A 15,745-nucleotide genomic window follows, 5' to 3' on the forward strand; every position below is an offset into this window, starting at 1 on the left:
ACGGTCCTGGGTGAGGACGGCTCCCAGGCCGGTGGCCAACACATCAGTGGCCAGGGTGAATGGCCTGTCGAAATTGGGGTTCCAGAGTGTCGTACTCGTGGACAGGGCTCCCTTGAGGTCCTGGAAGGCAGCCTCCCGGCCACCGGTCCACCGTACTCTGGTGAGTTCCCCTTTCCTTAAACAGTTGGTAAGGGGGGCCGCCCTAGAGACGTAGTGGGGAATGAACCAGCTGTAGTAGCCCAGGAGGCCCAGGAACCGCTGCAACTGTCTCTTGGAGTGGAGCCAGGGTGCTTCCGTGATTGAGGCCACCTTGTCGGGCGGGGGCCATAGTCGCCCACCTCCCACTATGAAGCCCAGGTATTGTAATTCCCGGAACCCCAGGCTCCGGGTTGGCCCGCAGCCTGGTGGTCCACAGGGCCTCCAAGATGGCTTTCAAGTGCTGTACGTGGGAGGCCCAGTCCGGGCTAAAGACGATGATGTCGTCTACGTAGGTGAGGGCGAAGGCCGTGCAGTGTTCCAGGACTTGGTCTACCAGCCTCTGGAAGGTTGCCGCCACCCCGTGCAGCCCAAAAGGCATCTGCTGGAACTGGAAGAGGCCACGGGGGGTGGCGAACGCTGTCTTCTCCTGGTCTTCGGGGCAGAGAGGGATCTGCCAATAACCTTTAGTGAGGTCGAGGGCCGATAAATACCGGGCCGCCCCGAGGTGGTCGACCAGGATGTCTGCCCTGGGCATGGGGTACGCATCGAACACCGCAACCTTGTTCAGCTCCCGGTAATCCATGCAGAACCAGGTGGAGCCATCCGGTTTGGGTACCAGGACTATGGGGCTCCGCCAGGCGCTGCAGAAGGGTTCTATTACCCCGAGCTGGAGCATGTTGGCCGTTTCCCGGTCGATGGCCTCCCACTGCTTCCGGGGAATGGGGCGCCAGGTGGCCCATGTTGTCTAGCCTGGCATCATGGGAATGGCGTGCTGCACAAGGCAGGTGGACCCTGGCCGGCGTGAGAACACCCCGGGCACCCGCGCCCATACCTCCCGCAGCTGGGCTGTTTGTGGGGCGGTAAGGTTGGGGTCCACCTGGGGGTCCTCTGACTCCAGGGTTTCTAAGGTCCATGGGAGCTCACCCCCTGGCAGTTCCAGGGGGTCATTGGCCGGCTGGCAATGGGGTGGCCCCCCCTCATCAGGGCCACCCTGCCCTGGGGCGCCCGGGCCCAGCGGGGGCTGCCCCTCCTCGACGGGGCCGGCCTGTCCCAGAGGTCCCAGGGTCGGCTTGCTCCACCCCTTTAGAAGGTTGGTGTGGAGGGTCCAGCAGTCCCGCGCCGTGGGCCACACTGTACCACGTAGGTTGGGGCCCCAGGACTCGCACGATCTCATGGGGCCCCCTCCAGGGGTCCCCCCCCTCCTGGGGGAACACAGTGTGGTTGACGAGCACCCGATTGCCAGCATTAAACTGCCGCGCCCTCATTCCCCGGTTGTAGTTAGCCTTCTGCTGCCCCTGTGCCACCCACAGCTGGTGGATGGCCTCCCCCCGCATCCAGGTCAGCCGCTCATCCAGCCGGCGGATGTGGTCACCGGCGGGCAGCCAGGGCTCCTCCCCTCGGGGGGCCCATTGGCCTTGTATCAGGTCGAGCAGCCCTCGGGGGCACCACCCATACAACAGTTCGAATGGGCTGAACCCTGTAGAGGCCTGGGGGGGCCTCCTGCAGGGCAAAGAGGAGGGGGTCAATATAGAGGTCCCACTGTTGGGGCCAGTCGCGGGCCAGTTTTTGTAGGGCCTCCTTGATGGTTTGATTCATCCATTCCACCAACCCATCTGTCTCGGGGTGGTAGGCCGAGGTAAAAATTTGGCGGACCCCCAGGTTGTTGCACAAGTGCCTCATCAAGGTGGCCCTAAAGGGGGTCCCTCGGTCTGAGAGGATTTCGGCCGGCAGGCCTACCATGGCAAAGAGGTGCAACAGGGCATGGGTGACCCCTGGTGCACAGGGGTATGATCTCAGGGATCTGGCTGGCGTAGTCCATTATGACCAGGGCGTACCGGAATCCCCTGGGGGTCCAGGGCAGTGGCCCAAGGAAGTCGATGGCTATCCGGAGAAAGGGGACCTCTATTATAGGCAGAGGGCCAGGGGGGGCCCTGAGGGGCCGCTGATTGGATGTCCGCTGACAGATGGGGCAAGTATGGCAGTGGGCTTTCGCGTCGATGGCCACGGTGGGCCAATAGAACCATTCTAGAATCTTCCGGATGGTCTTTAGGGCCCCTAAGTGGCCAGCCCACTCGTGCTTGTGGGCAGCCTGCAAGACCTGGCCACTAAAAGGGTGCGGGGACCAGGAGTTGTTGCACCTTTCCGGGTCCCCGTGCCGCATGGGCGACCTGGTACCAGACCCCCCTACGCTCCACACGGGGCAAGCACTGGGCTCAGTGGTCATCCCGGGGTTGCCCCTCACTCACCACCACTGAGTCTCGCAGTCCTTGCGAAGAGGGGTCCGTTTCTTGCTCCACCCGGAACTCGGGGTCCCCCTGAGGTCCAGCAGGCGGGGCCCTGGGCCAGGATCTGGTCCACGGGGTGCAGGACCACCTTCATCCCCCATGTCCTCCGCTGCTTCCCCCCAACAAGTGATGTTTCGGTCCAGCGCCAATCTCATTAGCATGGAGAACCTCGGGGCATCTCAACCCAGCAGCATGGGGTAGGGCAGGTCGGGTACTTGGGCCACCTCCGGGGGGTGCCGGGTCCCTTGGTACTCCAACTCGATGCCCACTACGGGCCATTTGTGGGCATGGGGGTAGATGCAGGCCACGTGGGTCCAGCGCAGCATGGGCAGGTTGGCTGTCAGCAGACTGGCCCTTTCTGTTGAAATCGTGCTCCCAGAGTCCAGGAGAGCGTGTAGGTAGTGGCCCCTGAGCCTGACCTCCAAGAGCATTATGGCCGGGCGGGCATGGCCCCCCACTGTGGGCATAGCCATCTCCCACCCCGCGTCACACTCCATCAGAGGGCACTCCCTTTTGAAGTGCCGCAGCTGCCCACAGGAGAAGCAGGCGCCCCTCTCTATACCAGGGCTCTGCTCCAGCCCCAGCGGTCCAAGTGCGGGGCCTCTCCCCGTGGTCCCAGTCCCCGGGCCTGGGGGCCTCAGGAAGAGGGGGACCCAGCGAAATGTAGGTGCCAGTGGCCGCGCTCGGGCCGGGATGTGGGGCCTCCCCCTATGGGGGGAGCCCCCACGCGCTGCCCCTCATAGCTGGCCTCTGGTACACGGCTGCGCTGAGGCCCCGCCGAGCTGAAGGCCCCAGCCCCCCCCACCCGGCCAGTGGCCTCGGTGGCCAGGAAATTCTCCAGGAGGCGCACTAACTCCTTGAGGTCCCCGGGCTTGCCACAGAGGGCCCACACCTGGACCTCGGCGGTATAATTTGGAGCAACTGCTCCGCCACCACCTTCTCCATGAGAGCTACCTCCCCGGGGTCGGTGGGCTTCAGCCACCGGGTGGCCAGCTCTGACAGTTCAGGGGCCACTATCCAGGGCCTATCCCCCTTCCTCCAAGGCCACAAGCGAAACCGCTGCCTCAAGGTCTCCTCAGAAATCTCGTAGCGGTCTAATATGGCTGCCTTCAGGGTAGCGTAGTCGGCTGCCCGGTCCTTCGGCAGGGCTCTCAGTGCCGACTGGGTCCCTCCTGTGAGGTAGGGCCTGATAATATAGGGCCACTGGGTCCTAGGCCACTGGGCTATCTCGGCTGTTCTCTCAAAGATCTCTAAGTAGGCCTCAACGTCCTCCTCGGTTCCCAGCTTTGTGAGGGAAAAAGTGGGAACTTGCGGGAGCGGGCCCTGGGACACAGGGCCTGGGACACCCAGGGACACCTCCCAGGCCTGCAGTGGCCTGGGACACCTCCCAGGACTGGCAAAGGTCCCTGACTATAGAGGCCTGGGTCTCTTGCTGCTGGGTGACCACGTCCCGCATTAGGCACTCCTGCTGCTCCACAAGCCACTGGCCAAACTGGGTCAGGTCCATAGCACTGGCACCAGGGCCGGCCGGGCTGGTGGGGTCTGTGGCTGCAGGCTCTGTGCCCCTCAGGGTTCCTGCTGAGGTGGGGAGAAACTTAGCTGGGGCGAGCCTCGGGTAGCGTGACGTCCACCCTACAGGGGTGGGTAAACATGGCAGCGGGCACGTCTCAATCCCCGTACGGGGGGCCACCACTTTGTGGGGATCTCTGCTGGGGCAGCCGGGGCCTGCAGGGGGCACTGTCGCCAGCATGGTACAAGCCCAGCTGACGCTGCGGGGGCCTGGGCCTAGGGCTGCCTCCTTATGGCGCAGAAGAGGGTTAAGTGGCACCCCCCATGCCTGTCCGGCCCTACCCCGCTGTCCTAAAGAGGAGGGGGGTCTGCTGCACCCGTTTCCCTCTCTCTCTCTATCCCCACAGTCTACCACCAATGCCCCTCCTCTCCCCCTCAGCCTCACCCCACTCCCGTGTCACACGTCCCCTCCCTGCCTTCCCAAACCTCCCGTCGCCCGTGAAGCCCATTCCTCCCTCCCCTCATCACTCTCCCTCTTCCCTTCCCCTGGTCTCATATTCATTCCTTCCCTATCTCGCCCTTATCACTCTCCCTCTTCCTTTATCCTGGGCTCGTATTCGTTCCTTCCCTATCTCGCCCTTATCACTCCCTCTCTTCCTTTACCCTGGGCTTGTATTCGTTCCTTCCCTATCTCGCCCTTATCACTCTCCCTCTTCCTTCCAAAGTTTCTGGTTCTCCACTCCCCTTCCCATCCACACCCGCACACCCGCACCCACCTCATGCTCTCGGCATTCTGCCCTTCTATTCCCCCTTCCCTGTTCCTCCCCACGCCCTTCCCCTGCCCCCTCCGCTAACGGGCGGCTCTCTCCTCCCCTGGGTGTGGCGCCTCATCCCGCCTGGAGCTCCTCCTCCCAGGCGAAGCAAGGGTGTCATGTACCAACCTGGCCCAGCAGAGCAGAGATTCTCAGAGGACTCTTCTGAGGAAGAGGCAGCTGGTGAACCTGACCCAGATCCACAGCCGGTGGCAGAGGCACTGCAGGAGGAGGCAGGACCTGAAGGCTCAGATATTGATCCACAGCCAGGTCCCAGCACATCGGTTCCTCAGCTTCCCAGCCCTGGGCTGGCAACAGAAAGCCAGGGGCAGGCGAGCTCTCCCCCTTCATCACCAGAGCCTCGGGAGCGCTGCTAGAGGAGGGCTAGAAGAGCCCTCCAAGCCAGAAGGCGCAGTGCCAGGCTAGCAGCACAGCACTGGCCCAGCATCATTAGTGGTGATAAGTGCTCGCAGGAGCAGGACTGAGACAGCCGACAGGTGCTTGTTGTAGCACAGGCAGCTGAGCACTGTGAGGGTTAAAAGCAGCCGAAGAGGGAGTGGCTGTGTGGAAGCAATGAGTCTGCTTACTACTGACCTTGCTGCTATGTTTGGAACGGACTCTCTTGTCCCTGACCTTGGCCTGTTCCTGTGGATGTGTTTCTGGAATCCTCCTTTGGACTTGAAGCCATGAGTGTGCCCAATTGGTGCCTGAACCTTGGAACTGGGTGCTGCCCTGCTCGTACAACTTGGGAGTTTTCCCTTGCCTGCTGCCAGTGTGAGTCTGCATTGGGACAGAGGGGCTGGCGAGCCCTGCCCACTGGTGCCGCTCACGCCATGGCACCAGGCTTCCGCTGTGCCCGCCATGCACCCCACTGCTGGGCCAGAATGCCTCTTCCAGGGGCGCCTCCACTCTCCCTGCTGGTGCCTGCCCCTTCTCTCCGGCGAGGGTGGTGGGCGTCTGCATCGTCGTTGCAGCGGGGGCCTTTGCCCCTCTCCTTGGCCGGCCGTCACGGGGTTCGGCGCCCTGGGTCCGTCCTGCACCGTCCTCTTCCTCTGCCACGGGTGAGTAAGGAGGGGCGGGCCTGGCCGCATCTCAACAGGTACACAGTGAAATCTTCTCTCCTGTGAAACAGATACATTTCAGTACCCAGCTGCAAGCTCTCAGCCAAGGCCACACAGAAAAAAAGCACATATTTCTTAGAGATAAGGAAGAGCTTGCTAGCTCCTTTGGTAATTAAGATTAGTAGTTTGGACACTCTCAGGAGTCTCTTCCTAAAATGCATAAGGTACAGTATTTGACTTAACATAAAATGCAGTGCACAATGCAGAATACAACAATGGCAGAAATTGCATCATTTCTCAGTATAAAATGTAGAAATCAGTGATGGCACATAACATAACAATGGCATGAATATAGGCATACATGACAGAAAGATAGAATGGGAGGGGGCTGGGGGGTAGCTGAAAGATGCTACATAGCATGCACCCACATTTTTCAAAATGTCTTTACACTCTTTATACTTTTCATTCTTACAACCTCTGGCCTAGGATGCAGTTCATAAAGAAGGAAACCAGTTAGGCATGCCAAGTCTCTAGCTGTGATAGGTGATGTCACAGCCTTGGATTCTGGGTTCCCACTGCTGCTTGTGGGAGAAGAAAAGGGAGGGGGAGGGTAACATTGCTTCAACATCACTTCTGGTTGTGTACCTGGAAGTGAAGTCATGGTGTTGCCGTGACAATCTACGGACTCCTCAGATCTCTACGTTTTTTACTATAGAAACTTCCCTGTTATCAGGGAAGGTAACAGTTTTGCTTCAACACTGTCATGTCACTTCCTGGTACATAACTGTAAGTGACATCTCAGCATAGCATGCTGTGATACCATCATGCCCTGCCCCTAAAATGCTCCCAGGGATTGCCAGCAGATGGCTCCACCCTAAAGCCAATATTCTTCCTTTTAAAATATCACCTTAAGAAACCTTCTAGAATAACAGCTAACCATGTGCAAAGCAACTGCTGTGTGCATGAACCTGGTTGGTAACCCTACTTATAGGGCCACTGAGGGGGGAAGGATTTTTTTTTTTAGGTTCTTGGCTGCCCTGGTACTGCTGGAGTACACAGCTCAGATACATACACAATAACATATGCCCATCTGCACCTCCTGACTGCAGCTGCGCAGTGTGATAACTCCGTTGTGGGTGGGAAACTGCAAGAGGAAGGTGCAGATATGTCAGGCTATGGATGACAGGATCCAGCAGTCAGATCTCTGGCCCATTTGCAGTAAGACACAAGTACTTTGTCAAATGGAGTTTATTCAGAAATAGATCATTTCCATATACAGGTCCATAGGACTACTTAGAAGCAAGGCAGGCATCTAAGCAGCATGAGTAGAAGTTGACAGGAATGACATCATGTGAGACAGACTTCTCTTTTACCCTTCTGGTTTACTCCTTTCTTCCCCCTCCCAACTGTAATCAATACCTTGGCACTTTCTTTGTGTGAGAACATTTCACATATTTGTGATATCACGATGAGTTACTAGGAGACCAGACGCAGCACTGTCTGGGAATGAGCACAAAGTCATAAACACTGGAAGCTGCTACAGTTCAGCAGATACCACCTGTGGAAGCTTGAGAAAGAATAGTTATGACACTAGCAAAGTAACAATGAGCTATAGCTAGATACACTGTGTTCAGCAGAACAGAATCAAAATTGGCATAGATGGGGCTCAGACATGACAAGATATTGCCTTTTCTGCAGCCTGCCCTGTGCCCTTGTGCTGGAAGGTATACCAGGAATGGGTTTGTCCTGCCCTGCCCTGGTCTGATATCCAAGCTGATCTACGGAGAGGTGGGGGATGCTGGCTTCCCTGTTCTAGGAAAGGGGTTAAATAGAGCTCACATAGACAGGAGATTACTCCTGTTTCGGATATCCTGATTTGATCTCACCCTTTCCCTTCTCCATAGTGTGCTCTTAACTAAAAATAGAAAGACTGGGAGATGAGGTAACAGTTTTGAAAGGTAAGTAGCATGGGAAAGAGGTATTTTGATCAAGTCCACAGTGAAGAGAAGGGAATGGTAACCCTTTCTCCATTATTTTTCCTCCTTAAAACCAATAGAAGACCCTGCCATTAGCTCTGACAAGGGGAAAAAAGGCATTCTGGCCATCTTTTTTGCTTCCAGGATGAACAACAACACAGGGAGGGGGCAGTTTGCCCCAATGGAGGACAGAGGATGAAAAAACAGCCATGTATCTCCCCTGTGCCACAACTCCGATCTGAATGCTCTCCCCCACCCCATGGCTACCACCAATCTTTAAAATCTTTCAGAAAGAGCACACAGATGACAGAGGAAGATACTATCTATAGGCTACCTTTCTCATCAAAGGGGATCCAAAGTGGTTTAGGTCATTCTTCCCTCTTCCATTTTATCCTCACAACAGCCCTGCAGGAGTAGCTTAGGCGGAGAAGGTGTGATTGGCTCAAGGTCATCCAGCAAGTTTCCCTGGCAGAGTGGGGATTTAAGCCTGGATGTCCCATATCCTAGTCCAACAGTGTAACCACTACCCCACACAGGTGTGGGGTGAATACGGATTCTCTTTACAAGAGATGTCTCAGCGCATGTTCATCAAGTGGAAGGAGATACAATGTTAGTTGGGAAGTGTAGTTTAAAAAGACAGAGCTGGCCAAGATCGGTCCTCAGAGGGTTTGTTAATTTCATCTTCACCTCCCTTAAAGCTCTGTCAGTTTCACATCTCCAGTCTAAAACTGTGTGGGATTGCAACCAGAGGGCAGCAAGGAATGGAAACAGGCTAGAGCTGCCTTCCAGAGCCAGGCTTGGACCTGGAGAGGTTATAATGGGCTGAAGTTTCCCTTCTGGCATTTCACAGCCCCTTCTCCAGTGTATAGCAAAGCCTTTGCCATGCTGCTGGCTCTGTCAGTCCTTGGCAGGTAGATCCCTCAGCCCCTCCACAGTGAACACACATTGATTCCAGCAGTATAAGCTTTATTAGAATCCATTCAGTTCAGGTCTGTTCTCCATCATGGAGCTTGACAGAAGTGACAGTTCAAATTAGGCAACCTCTGTTATACTTAATTTTCTCACACTCCAAATGACAGGATTTTGGCGTGCAAGCTTACACAGTGTCTTTTTAAACTGTGCTTCCTGGCTAACGTTGTGTCTCCCTACACTTGAGGAACATGTGCCAAGGAGTCTCATGTAGAGAGACTCTCTGAAGGCTGGCAGCACATCCCAAAATGCTGCACTAGATCATCAATGAAAGAGAATTACAAGCTAGATTACAACCAATAGCTAGATTACAACCAAGATCATTTAGGATCAGTTCCACACGTCAATAGATACTGTGCCTGCATGTAGAGGGACATCTTAAATTGGTGGTGCACCAGAAAGTTTTTTTGTGTTGTGTTCAAAAGAAAAAAAAAGTGAGAGGAAACCCCGAGAAGTCAAATTCTGGAGAGAGACAAACATACTGTCTGGTGATTCTGGCCATGATTGATGGTGCTTGCTGCAAACTAACTTGATAGCCCGAGGGCACTGATCTGCACTGTTGACACACTGCCTATGATTTGCCCCTCTGATATAATTCACCTCCTGGAATGTCCAGAAAATATCCAAAACATATCCAGAAAAATAACTTTGACAAGGCGACAAAGTTATAGGTCACCAAGTGGCCTCGCTGTCAATAGGGTGAGCAGATCAACACTTGGATTCCTTCCTTGCTTATTCAGGCTCCTCCCAGTACTGAAGGAGGCACACTGGCTACGAGGCCAGACACCCGCTCTGCATTGCCTCTTCCAGCAGTCCATTCTCTACAGCTGCTGTTAGACTCCACCCTCTTCCTCAGCCATGCTCAGCATGCACATAGAATCATAGAGTTGGAAGGGACCTCCAGGATCATCTAGTCCAACCTCCTGCACAATGCAGGAAATTCATAACTACCTCCTCCCCACATTCCCAGTGACCTCTGCTCCATGCCCAGAAGATAGCAAAACACCGTCAGGATTCCTAGACAAACAGGCCTGGGGAAAATTGCTTCCTGACTCCAAAGTAGTGATTGACATTACCTTGGGCATGTAAGAAAGGGCCATGAGAACTAAACCCATTTGGTGTAGTGGTTAAGAGTGCTAGATTCTAATCTGGAGAACTGGGTTTCATTCCTCTACTTGAAGCCAGCTGGGTGACCTTGGATCAGTCACAGCTTCTAGCCCTCTCAGCCCCACCCACCTCACAGGGTGTTTTGTTGTGGGGATAATAATGACATACTTTGTAAACTGCTCTGAGTGGATATTAAGTCATCCCGATTCCTGAAGGGTAGTATATAAATTAAATGTTGTTGTTGTTGTTAAGCACTGATATAACCCTTCCTACCTCCCTCTCATGATCTGCCTAGGTTAATATCAGTTGGCGATCAATGGATTTCCCAAATCAAACTGGAAACCAAGTGGAGGGGTGTTATTCTAGTATTTCTCTGCCTATGTTTATTCCCACACTCTGCATCCAAACCCCCCCCCCACTCCAGACCTCAAAAATCATTACTCATGGCTGACAGAACATCTATGCCACCTCCAAAGGAATGATACATTACACTTTTATTTTGAGCTATGATGCCCAAGAAAGATTTCTGGCTCACAACTGACTGAAGCAGTCACCAAATGCCTGTAAGGTCAGCAAAACCATATTCCTAGGCATGTCTACATTAATCAGAACAACAAAGACAGAAATATTTACTGCTGTTAAAAGGAACAAAAGATGCTTTACTTACAGAATTGCCCTGTTTCTATCAGCCTCTGTCTTATCGATGCTGACAATGTCCAGAGTTCAGTCTCTCCAGCTGGGATACATGGAATTTTGACAAACTCCCTGCCTTGGATGCTCAGAGTCCACAAGTATAAAAATCAAAAAGAGTCCGGTACCACCTTTAAGACTAACCAACTTTATTGTAGCATAAGCTTCCGAGAATCACGAGAATCATGATTCTCGAAAGCTTATGTTACAATAAAGTTGGTTAGTCTTAAAGGTGCTACCGGACTCTTTTTGATTTTGCTACTACAGACTAACACGGCTAACTCCTCTGCACAAGTATAAAGCAGACAATGGCTGCTTCCATACACATTGGATAATCCACTTTCAATACTCTTTAGTGAATATTTGGAACTGCTTTTCCATGTGTGGAACAAAAAATCCACTTCCAAAGGATTGCTAAAGTGCATTGAAAGTGTATTATTCAACGTGTGTGGAAATGGCCAATGCCTGCTTTGCTACTCCATTACAAATAGGTAGCATTGATTGTAGCCCACACAAACTCTGGCTTCCAACTTGGGTCCCAGAAGTACCATTTATGTTTTTAGCATCAAAGAAGAGGGTTGTATATTGATGTATTGTCGAAGGCTTTCACGGCTGGAGAACGATGGTTGTTGTGGGTTTTCCGGGCTGTATTGCCGTGGTCTTGGCATTGTAGTTCCTGACATTTCGCCAGCAGCTGTGGCTGGCATCTTCAGAGGTGTAGCACCAAAAGACAGAGATCTCTCAGTGTCACAGTGACACTGAAACCTTACCTGTGTCAGGTCCAGTATGTATCTAAACTGTACTGACTCCATTTTCTAATGCTTCTAGTGTTTAAGTGCTTTCTCCCCAGGTGCACCAGTTCCCAGGCAGCCTTCCCACCAGAGGAGATTCTTGTGTCTAACACCGTTCCACCAAGCATTGGCCTTGAAGGAGAGCAGCTTCCCAGGACTGAAAGATGTTGTTTTGAGAACTGTGGGGGGAGGCTATTCCAGATGGGTATTGCTACTCTGTATCCTATGCTTGCTCTTCATTGGTAACAATGATCATGTACCATCCTGAGTCTCCTATTCAGGACAGTGGACTATAATGGACCTTTTCTGCAATAAAACTTCCTTTGCCAGACACTGGACTTATTCTTGCCTCTAAAGGGAACCTTGCAGAGAGTGCCTTATCTAGCCACAGTCTGACATTTTGTTACCAATCATGCCTGAGTCGGGCCCAGCGGATTCCAAGGTAGTCCCGGACAGGGATCCTTTGTTTGATCCGTATGCGTCCCCCGACAGTCAAACAGTGCAACCCCAAGAATCGCAGGTGCCAGCCGTGGCTGGTGCTTCGACGCCTACACCGCCTCTCATCGACCTCAGCAGTGAGGGGACAAGGCCGAGGGCTACAGCTCTTCCCCTGCTCTCGCTACCCACCCCGTCGGAGTGGGGAGCCCGACCCCGAGAAACACGGGAGCGCCGGGCCGGAGGGCTACATCCAAGAGTTTCGATGGACGGGCGCCGAAGCCTAGAGACGGTCCCTGAGCTGGACAGCAGCCAACCGTGGCTGTTTTGGAACCGGACGACCGAACGGACGGACGGGAACACATCTCACCGCGGCGCCCTGAGTTGGGATTATTCGGAACTTGCCCCGTGGAAAGAGCCAATGGAAGTTCCTGAGCAAAGTTGGGTGCAAATACAAAGCCGTACCCATGCTGTAGACTCCGGCATCTCGGCCGTGACGGGCCTAGCCAAAGGAATTCTAGCAGCGAGATCGCGAGTCGATCAAGGCGATCCTCCGCCTTGGGGGCCGTTTTCCCCGGTGAGTACAACTGAGGGAGGTTCCGTGATGGGGCAACCGGGTCCTAGCCGAATGCAACAGTTGGAAGCTAGGCTGATCGATATGGAGGAAAGTTTGGCTCATGCCATTCATCTAATCTCGTCAATGGGGGCAGGAGAGAGAATCTCGCCTGAAGAAATGGCGATACAAATTGCCACCCTTCAAAGTGTCATGTCCTATCCAGTGGAGGCCAACCCGCAGCAGCCGCTACCTTCGGGAGAGGAGGAATCCTACCCTGAAGAACCGGGAGAATCGCCCGCGGAACACCCTGGACTAAACGAAACTCCGCCGAGCGGGGATACTCCAGCTGAGGTGCCCGGAGGGACTCCAACAGAACCCCCTAAATTGGACGGGGATCCATCTCCCGAGGAGACTCCAGCGGAGGAGCCAAGAGAAGGAGAGGGACCAACCCGTCCAACCGAGACGACAGTGATACACCCTCCCGCTTCTCCAACAACAGTTCGGCCGGGTCAGACGGAAGAACTCCCGGCCCCTTCTGAGGAGGAATTACCGCAACGACCGCTAGAAGTGGTTCCTATTCAGCAAACCCCGGGGGAAGATCTACCGGCGCCACAAGACCAACCTGTGCGTCCCAGAGACACGACACCAAGAGGGGCAAGCCCGCGCGGCCCACCACTCATTAAGCCTTCGCCGCTGCGGCCCCTTCCGCTTCGACCACAACTAACCCCGCCGCTGCAGCCGATACGTTTGCCACTGGAGCAGCCCGTAAGACCACCTCCGAACCAACCGATGGGGCCTACACCACTACGACCCCACCAACCCACCCCTCAGCGGCCGATCATTACTCCGCCGCACCGACCACCTCCACCTCAACCGCTACGGCCAGCACCTCCTGCATTGCCACCAGCCAGACCGAGATTGCAGCCGCCTGCCCGTCCCAGACTGCAGCCACCAGCCCAGCCGAGAGCACCACCACCAACCCAGCCGAGAGCACCACCGCCAGCCCAGCCGAGGCCGCTACCCCCGGCTCAACCGGTGATGCCGCCGCCAGCGCAACCAGCACCGCTAGCACAACCGGGTCCCCCCATACCTCAAGTGCCATTGATGCTTCCGGCGGACTTCTACCCAGCACCGGCTCCGAGGCAAGACCTCCCAATGGGTTGGGTGAAACTGGAAGCCACTTTTGATGGGGATCCCTCCAAACTGGGCTTTTTTCTAGTGCAAGTCGTGCAATTCTTCAACCGGTGGGGACACCTCTTCGGCAGCGAGGCCAGCCAAATTGAACATCTCGGCTCCCGCTTACAAGGGAAAGCAGCGGACTGGTACGTAGGACTATATAATATCGGGGCCCCAGAACTCGATACTCTCCAGGGGTTGGTAGATGCTATTCGAGCACAATATGAAGACCCCTTAGAGGAAACCAGGGCCCGAACAGAATTGCAAGCCATTAAACAGGGCAGCATGTCAGCGAGAGACTATATCACGAAATTCCGACAATTGGCTGCCAAATGCCCTAGGTGTGAGGAGTCCACCAAAATCATCCTGTTCAAGCAAGGACTAAACCCGAGACTTTTGGACAGAGCCCTCATGCAGGACAATCCCCCTACCTTGTTAGGTTGGATCCAACTTGCATGCGAAGTTGAGAATCGCATTTTGGAAGTCCGTTTGGTTGAACAACAACAACAAACGGGACAAAGAAGACCCTTGACTTTGCAGAAGGGAGGACGGGGAGCTGGGTACGCCACCCGTGGAGCGAGAGATGCTAGATGGCAACAAGGGCTGTGTTTGCAATGCGGACAAGCCGGTCACTTTGCAGCACAATGCCCCTACCGACCTGTGCAAAGACCTCCGCTTCAACTAAGGCGCCCAACCCTTGCTCCATTTCCTACTCTCCAACGCCCGATTCCCGCACCTCGAGCGAACAGAGGCCGCGGCGCTTCCCAAAGGCCCGCCTCAGAGAGGGGACTAGAAGCGGAAGAAGTTATGGAATACGACCCCGCTTCCCCAAACGCAGAAGTCAATCCAGAGAGCCCCCAGTCGGGAAACGAGATGGATCTGTCGTAAAAGGGCCCAAACGACAGATCCGCCCCAAGCCCGTTCCTGCACCGAACCGGCCACCTGGGTCCATTTTATTCATGCCCGTGACTCTGATCAACCCAGAGAGAAAAATGCACATTCGGGTGCAAGCTCTAATTGACTCGGGCTGCTCAAGAGACATCATAGCCCCTGCTCTAGTTAATGGACTGGTTTTACCAACTCGGGATTTACAAAATCCAGTAATCTTTGAACAAATGGATGGTACCAACATGAATCCTGTTACAACTGAAACCATCCCGGTGATCACAGGCATGGGACAACATTGGGAGAAGAGGTCCTTTGTCATCAGCTCTACTGCCAAGTACCCGTTAATCCTAGGCAGCAAATGGCTATGTGATCACAACCCCTACATAGACTGGGCACAGGGATGCATTACCTTCAGTCACGCCAACTGTGAAAATCACCGTTGGAATCAAAACTGGGGCGAAGACCCTACTCAGAAAGAAAAGGCCCTCCTTACCCAAGAAGAAGTCAACCAAATACCCGAACCTTACTGGCCTTTTCTAAACGCTTTCTCGGAGGAGGAAGCGGACACTCTACCCCCGCATCGACGAACGGACTGTGCGGTGGAAATCTTACCAGGAGCCTCGCTACCCAAAGGACGACTCTACCCCATGAGTCTCCATGAACGCGAAGAGCTCCGGAAATTCATCGACACCAACCTTCAACGTGGGTTCATCCGCCCAGCCTCTAGCCCCCACGCCGCTCCGGTCCTCTTCGTAAAAAAGAAGGATGGGGGACTCAGACTCTGCACAGATTTCCGGGGACTGAACGCAGTGTCCACCAACAACGCCTATCCTCTACCACTCATCCGAGACCTTCTCAACGTCGTGGCCCAAGGTAAGATCTTTACGAAATTAGATCTAAAAGACGCCTACTTCCACGTTCGTATCAAGGCAGGGGATGAGTGGAAAACCGCGTTTAATACGCCCCTCGGACAATATGAATACTTAGTTATGCCTTTTGGATTGACGGGAGCCCCGTCTGTATTCATGTCCATGATAAACGAAGTTCTACACGAATTTCTGTACAAAGGGGTGGTGGTGTACCTTGATGATGTTTTAATTTATTCGGACACCGAGGAAGAACATGTTCAAATGGTACAAAAGGTCCTAGCCACCTTGATGAGGAATAAACTGCCCATCAAATTATCCAAATGTGAATTCCATAAAACAGAACTCACTTACCTTGGGTATTGTATCTCCCAAGAGGGTCTGAAAATGGATCCAGCCAAAATACAGGCAATACAAGATTGGCAA

This window comes from Eublepharis macularius, chromosome 18, assembly GCF_028583425.1.
Source record: "Eublepharis macularius isolate TG4126 chromosome 18, MPM_Emac_v1.0, whole genome shotgun sequence".
Taxonomy (NCBI): domain Eukaryota; kingdom Metazoa; phylum Chordata; class Lepidosauria; order Squamata; family Eublepharidae; genus Eublepharis; species Eublepharis macularius.